Genomic DNA, 8,160 nt, shown 5'->3' with positions numbered 1-8,160 from the left:
GCTGTAGCTCTTTTGCTAGGTGTTTAGCTAGGTTTTGTAGTGGTGCTCCTCTGGAGCTGACTATGGGTCTGAGAGGTATGCCTTCTTTGTGTATTTTTGGGAGGCCGTATAGTTTGGGGCATCTGGAAGATTTCTCTCTGGGTATGATCGTGTGTTGGATCTCTTTGCTTATGTGGCTGGTTATAATTTTCTTCTTGGTTAATTTTTCCAGATATGTGGTTGGGTCTGTGTTTATGGGTTTGTATGTGGAGTCTTGGAGTAGGTCTGTCAATTTTGTTTCATAGTCTTTTCTGTCCATTACTACAGTGGCATTCCCTTTATCTGCTGGGAGGATGATTATGCTGCTGTCTCTTTTCAGGGTTTGTAGCGCTTTAATTTCATTTTGCTGCAAGTTGCTTTTGGGTGGTTTGCTTGTGCATAGGATGTTGGTAACTTGGTGTCTTATTTTATCAGCTTCATCTGTATTTAATTTAGTTAGGCTGGATTCTACTGCACATATGATGGATTCTGTGGGGATTTTTTGGGGTGCTATAGCATAGTTGAATCCTTTGGTTAGGACTTCTGTTTCTGTTTTGGTGAGTTCCCTGTTGGAAACGTTGTACACTAATTGTTTCAGGTGTTGTTGTGAGTTGTTGGGGGTTTTCTTGTCATGTTCTAATTTCTTTAATTTTTTCAAGAGCTTTTCCTGTTTGTAAGTGCTTGCAGATTCTGATCTCCAAGTTGTGAGTTGTTTTATCTTGTCCCAAAGTAGAGGGTGGATTTTGCTGCTCAATTCCAGGTGTAGTGCTAGAAAATCTATATATATATGGCATTCAGCTTTGTTCGGGTATTTTCCCACGTCATGGTAGTTGTGCTTTTAAAGTTGTAGCAACGTTTCGGCAGAATCTCATCTGCCATCATCAGGCTTCTGTACAGGCTTCTGTATGTATGTGTGTGTGTATATATATATATATATATATATATATATATATATATATATATATATATATAGTATTCAGCTTTGTTCGGGTATTTTCCCACGTCATTATAGTTGTGCTTTTAAAGTTGTAGCAACGTTTTGGCAGAATCTCATCTGCCACCATCGTCTGACGAACACAATACAGAAGTCTGATGATGGCAGATGAGATTCTGCCGAAACATTGCTACAACTTTCATATATATATATATATGAAAACTGCTGTGCAATGATGAACCATCATACACTGGACTAAGGGCAATTTTGCATTGCAATCTAAGCTGCATGAACACATTGATTTAAAAATGTTTTTTCCCTGCAAATGAAATTGTATTGTTTGGATTAAAGTGTGAGAAGAATAAGGAGCATTATTTTTCACCAAAATGATGATTCATGAAAAAAAGTGATGATTCATGAAAACTAAAAATAAGCTCTTGAGAAACCTCTTATTTCTTTTGGGAATGCTGCATGGAGCATAAACCAGCACTTTAACGTTGTGGGAGCCTGCTCTCTAATCTCTTATAATTTTTACTTTTAAGAAATAGCTGAGCATTTTTTATATTACTTAATGCATGAAACTTTGACTTCCTAATTATCTTAATATTAAACAAATGAGTCACATTTAAACTGCCTGCAGGTTGGATTTGAAAAGAGCTTTCTTCTAAAATTCAAATGCTGCAAGATAGAAATTGATTGGTTCACAATGTTCGTGCAGCATTAACCAACAGTGCAATAATCAAATACAATGTGCACACACATTTAAAGACTCAGATTGTTTCTAAGGGATGGAGGGAAAGAAAAACCTAACTTACCTTTGAGTTTGGATTATAATTACCAGTAACAGGAAGTAAAATTTGCATTATGGTTGAAAAAGACAGAAAGAGCTAAGGAGACGGAAAAGGAAGTGGCTGAAAAATGTTTGTTTTGTCTGCTGCTAGCCTTTGCAAGCTCTTTGAGAAAGAAAATCTTTGCAAGACCTGTCTTGGGACTCTTAATGTTTCTGAGATCATTTTTGAGTTTGTTCAACAGAACAGAAGCTCTTTATTTCAGCTTGCTTTAAAAAGAAAAATAAAGGGAATGAATTTCAGAATAGGAACTGCCCAGATGTGGATTGCTTGGTGTGAATGTATGGAATCAAACCAGAAGATGGAAGTCAAATGCATTATTGGATCATTTATGCTCATTTGCACAGAATCCAACTGCACAAAAGAGAAAATATATCTATTTACCAGGACCAGAAAATAGACATTTAGAGATGGAGTGGGGAGATCAATGTAGAAGAAGTCTGCCAAACCACAAAATGGATAGTTGTAACTTATACCTCAATATTTTCCTAGAAGAAAAGGGGTTTCCTTGGAAGGGCTATACTTCTCCTTACAAGATCTAGTGAGATGTTTAAGTTCTGACTGAACAGCAAATTCCCAGACACCAAGTCTTGAAGAGATTTATAGGTCAAAAAAAAATAATCTCTTATAAAAGAAAAAAATCTATAAAAAATTTTAAAAAAAAATTTAAAAATTAAAAAAATTATAAAAAAAAATTATAAAAAATCTAAAAAAAATTTATAAAAAAAAATCTCTTATAAAAGAGATTTATAAGTCAAAAGAGTCATCAAAAAGTCAAAAGAGTCATCAAACTATATGTACCAACAACAACTCCCAAAACAAAACAAAAAAGCAGATTACCCATATCAATAAGGAAACTTCAATCCAAAAAGAGATCACTCTGGCGGAAAAACAAATCTGGTCACGTTGCCAATTTCAAAAACCGATACAAAAATTTATGCCACCAGATAAAGACCGAATGCACCAATTATCACATTAAACAAGAGGAAAACCTTCTAAGCACCAATTCAACCCGTGCTTTTTACAATTTTGTAAACAACAAACTAAAAGACTCAAGGTCCATCCCTCCTTGATAGGACCTGATGGTAAAGACTGCAACGACGACACCATTAAAGCCAACATCTTTAACGCATTCTTCGGCTCAGTATTTGTAAACAGCAATGGATCATGCCCAGTATTTCCTAGCCGTACCACAGATAACAACAATGATCTAATACATATCGATTTCACAGAAGACAATGTTGAAAAAGCACTACGCAACCTAAAACCATCTCTATCTATTGGACCGGATGGAATATGTGCCTACTTCTTAAGAAAGCTATCCACTGCCATAGCCAAACCTCTAAGCATAATCTTTGAAAAATCTTTCAGAACCAGCTCCTTGCCTAACCTATGGTCACAAGCCACAGTCATCCCCATCTTCAAAAGGAGACCCAAGCCTAGTTGAAAATTACAGGCCAATCTCCTTATGCTGCGTCACCTGTAAAGTCATGGAATCAATTATTAACCAATCCATCATCCTTCACTTAGAGACAAATAACCTACTCTCCAATAAACAATTTGGTTTCAGAAAAAAACTATCCTGTAATCTGCAACTCTTACACTGCAAAAACATATGGACGACACAACTCGACCAGGGCAAAGCAATAGACGCAATCTACATAGACTTCTGTAAAGCCTTTGATTCAGTGGTACACGACAAACTACTCCTAAAAATAAAATCCTATGGTATCTCTGGACAACTGAATAACTGGATAGAAGCATTCCTGTCAAACAGACAACAAATGGTCAAAATCGGGAGCGTCCTATCAAATCCAGTACCTGTCAATAGTGGTGTTCCCCAAGGCAGTGTTCTAGGACCAACTCTCTTCATACTCTACATAAACGACCTCTGTGATCATATTAAGAGCAATTGCGTTCTCTTCACTGATGATGTAAAGCTGTTCAATACCACAGATAATACTGCTACCCTACAAAAAGATCTTGACTATGTATCAGAATGGTCAAACAAATGGCAACTTCAAATCTCAACAAATAAATGCTCTGTCTTACATATTGGCAAAAAAAAAATCAGAAAATAAAATACAAGCTGAATAGTCAAGATCTTGTTGATGACCCAAGCTCTGTAAAGGACCTTGGAATACTCACCTCTAATGATCTAAGTGCTAGAGCCCACTGCAACTACATAGCCAAAAAGGCATTAAGAGTTGTTAACCTAATCCTACGTAGCTTTTTCTCTGGTAATATCACATTACTAACCAGAGCATACAAAACATTTGCTAGACCAATACTCGAATACAGTTCATCAGTCTGGAACCCACACTACGTATCTGATATTAGCACAATTGAGAAAGTCCAGAAATATTTCACAAGAAGAGTTCTCCACTCCTCTACTCGTTGTAGAATACCTTATGCCACCAGACTTGAAATTCTAGAACTAGAAAACCTTGAATTACGCCGTCTTCGGTCTGACTTAAGCATGGTATATAAAATCATACATTGCAATGTCCTACCTGTCAATGAATACTTCAGCTTCAACCATAACAACACAAGAGCACACAATAGATACAAACTCAAAGTAAACCGCACCAAACTTGATTGCAGGAAATACGACTTCAGCAATAGTGGTCAATGTCTGGAATACTCTACCCGACTCTGTAGTCTCTTCCCCAAACCCCAAAAACTTTAACCTTAGACTGTCTACGATTGACCTCACCCCTTTCCTAAGAGGTCTGTAGGGGGCGTGCATAAGCGCACCAACGTGCCTACCGTCCCTGTCCTATTGTTTCTCTTATTCTTTTATTTTTCTTATATGTACCCATTTCATGTATTCACAACTATGTATACATTTATACTTATTATCTTGTAAACAATTGGCAAATCAAATAAATAAAAATAAATTTATAGGTTAATCAGCATTTTAAACTATACAGAGAAACCAACTATCAACCAATACAGAGCCCACAGAATCCATTATGTAGTACTTACTCCCAACACCAAGAGCCAATAAATATACAGGTTGTCATATTCTGGATCTGTCATAGTTCCCAAGTAGTCTTTAAAAACAACCCCGTGTAAACAACCCCGTGTAAAGTGCATTGCAATAGACCAACCAGGAGGTAATGATGATGAGAATTACTACTGTAGCGCTGTCCTCCTAGTCCATAAAATGTTGTAATTGGAGCATCAGCTAGAGCCAGGCAAATATTCTCCTTTTATACATGGCCTCCACTTGCAGTTCAAGTAGGAGCCATTATTTCTAGAAGGATCTCCAAGTCAGGTGCTTCCTGCTTCATGGGTGGCTTGTCCATTCAGAGGTAACACTAGTATTAGCAAAGACACCCAACATACTAATAACAACTCTATCTTATTCTCCCATCAAGACTGCTATCTTCTATAGCTGACTAGTTAAGAATTAACCCTGTCTCCCCCTCCTGCCATGCATCTATTCCCTCCTTCTCCATCTCCTGACAATGATTTTATTTTTGTTTGTATTGTCATTTTATTGGGTTGGAATATTTATATTTGATTAATCTAATATTTTTATGCTGTAAGCCACCCAGAGCCACTTCGCCATGAGATGGGTGGCAAACATTTTTAATAAATAAGTAATCAAGATTGCTGTCAGCTTTGGAAGCCATATTAACACCAGAAACTTCCACACTGCCACATTCCTGTGCTTGGAAAATTGGGAGGGGGGATTTTTAGAGTGTTAGTAGTTAGACATAATAGCATTCTTCTATTCGGTCAAGGTCATGTTATTCCTGCATCTGGAGGAGGAGTGGTTGAAGGGATGTCTCTTGTTGGGACAGATGGTGATTGGGCCATGTGATTGACTGATGGGTGCAGGGGTTGGATTTTGGATTTTGATTTACTGAGGAAAAACCCAGAACTCTCAGATTCGGGTTTTCCCAGATGTGCCAGTATGACTTTTCCAATAAAAAGCAACTTTGAGAAAATGTGTCTCAGAGTTGCTGATTGGGATCTGTTTTTTCTGGAACGCTGACAATTGCTATAAGTTCCAAAACCCAAAATAGGATATTGATAATATCTCTCCTCCAGCCAGGAGTGATTATATAAAGTTGGGTATCATCAGCATACCAATGATACTTTCCCCCAAAGATGAGCTCTCCCAAGAATTTCATACAGATGTTAAATAATAGGGACAGGGATCCCTATTCCCCTGTCCGCAATCCACTACTGGGCCTTGAGCCATTCAGAATCGAATTGTGGAAGTGGGAGGCGAGTGCACAAGTGTATATCCCCACTTGTGTGAGCAGGGGTGAGCATGTGTGCGCATGTTCCATTTCCATGAGCAGTGTGTGTGCATGCCCATCTAGCTGTGCAAATGGAACTGGATGTGTGTACTTGCCTGTTGCAAGGTGGAAAAGTTGGGGAACTCAGCCCTATAGCACTCAACACAGCAGAAGCCATTGAGTCAACCTTTCATTCTCCACCATCACAGGCTAAAACCGTTCACTGATGGAGGTAGCCCACTGCCAAACAATGCTTCTAATCTCCAGCAGATGTTCCTGTAAGATACCAATATTGATAATACTAAAAAATTACTTCTTTATTTATTTTATCTATTTCCTACCTTTATAATTTTTATAAAAAACTCAAGGCAACAAACATGTCTAACATTCCTTCCTCCTCCTATTTTCCCCACAACAGCAGCCCTGTGAGATGAGTTGGGCTGAGAGAAAGAGAGTGCCTAGCTCAAAATCACATAGCCAGTTTTCGTGTCTGAGGGAGGACTCCTCCCTAAATAGTTCGTGTCCAACCTGAAGCATCTTTATCTTAATTTTTTCTTCTATTTTCACAGAGTATTTATAATGCTTTTCATTGAATATCTTGAAAATCAGTTATGTTCTACCCTGTTTATATTTTTCGGTATTTGTACTGTTGGAAGAAATATCTATCTGTTCATTTCCAAGCCGGGAGAAAGACATTGGAAACGTGGAAGTTGCTTGGAAAGATGGTTTAATGATGAAGCAGAACCACATGGGTTCTGGTGCAGCTGACCACATGGAGTTGAGAGTGGGGGGTATTTATATCTACTCTTGGGCTTTGCGCTTGAACTTCCTGTTCCTGTACAAGAACATGTATTCTATTGGCTGTTGTAGGGGTTATGTGGGGTCATAGCTGGCTCTGTAGGTTGTCTGAGCTAAATTTGTTTGATGTTGACATTGGGCAATTCCTATTGTGGCTGAGGGCTAATCCTACCTTTATTGGATCTAGGGTGAGTGTATTTGCTTATGAAAAGAGCTATCTATCTCTTTATCTATTAAGTGCTGACCTCCGCTGAGGGCTATTAAGAAAGGTGGGGGCTGCTTTCCAAGAGTATGTTTCTCCATTTCTCCCTTTAGGGAACTATAATATTCTGTCTTTTTAAATATTTCCTAAAAATATTCATTCTTCTAGGAGAAGGGTAGGTGCTAACTTTCTACAATACTGACGCTAATATATGATGAACAGATTCTTAGAAAGTAGATTTGCTTGCCAATGTTTCAGAAAGAGGGAATAAAAATAAAGGGTGAAAAATGCAGAAAAGAATATTTTCTCTAAACTTTAGAAGAAATGTCTTAAGGGGTGAAATCTGTCAACAGCAAAAGAGCTTAAAAGTGTGATTTCAAACCAGAGACTATTTGTGAGCGTGGTGGTTACATTTCAGCAATCAGTAATGGTGAGGGAAGGGGTGGGACTAAATGATACTTCCAAGTCTTCTAAAACTTCCCTGCAAAATCTTTACAAAGCTAAATTTGCCTGTAAAAAAGTCTATTTTTACACCAACTTTTTGTAATTCCATCTTTGATTTTAAGCATTTATTCAAAGATCTTTCTGATCATCTCAGGAACTATATGTCTACATGTCCAAAGCACATACCGTATATAGTGTCTTCCATGCTATTGTTCTCCAGTCACTCAGGCATTCTTAAATGCTATATTATATTATAACTTGTAGGCATATTTCATTGCCAGTATTGTTTATTGAGTTTTCCAGTACTTCTTCCAGCCTTTCTTCACACCAATCCAGAGAGAGAGAGAGAGAGAGAGAGAGAGAGAGAGAGAGAGAGAGAGAAGAGGAGGAGGAGGAGGAGGAGGAGGAGGAGGAGGAGGAGGAGGAGGAGGAGGAGGAAGGAGAAGAAGAAGAAGAAGAAGAAGAAGAAGAAGAAGAAGAAGAAGAAGAAGAAGAAGAAGAAGAAGAAGAAGAAGAAGAAGAAGAAGAAGAAGAAGAAGAAGAAGAAGAAGAAGAAGAAGAAGAGGAGCAATCTATTTTAATCAGGAACATCAGGACTCTCCATTTTAAAAGCGCCCCAATTTGTGAATAATAAATTGATTAACATAACTAAAGAACATA

The sequence above is a fragment of the Notechis scutatus genome, chromosome 3 (genome assembly GCF_049901735.1).
Source record: "Notechis scutatus isolate UNSWTSFEM ecotype Mainland chromosome 3, rNotScu1.2, whole genome shotgun sequence".
Taxonomy (NCBI): Eukaryota; Metazoa; Chordata; class Lepidosauria; order Squamata; family Elapidae; genus Notechis; species Notechis scutatus.
Note: the sequence above shows the minus strand (reverse complement) of the source record.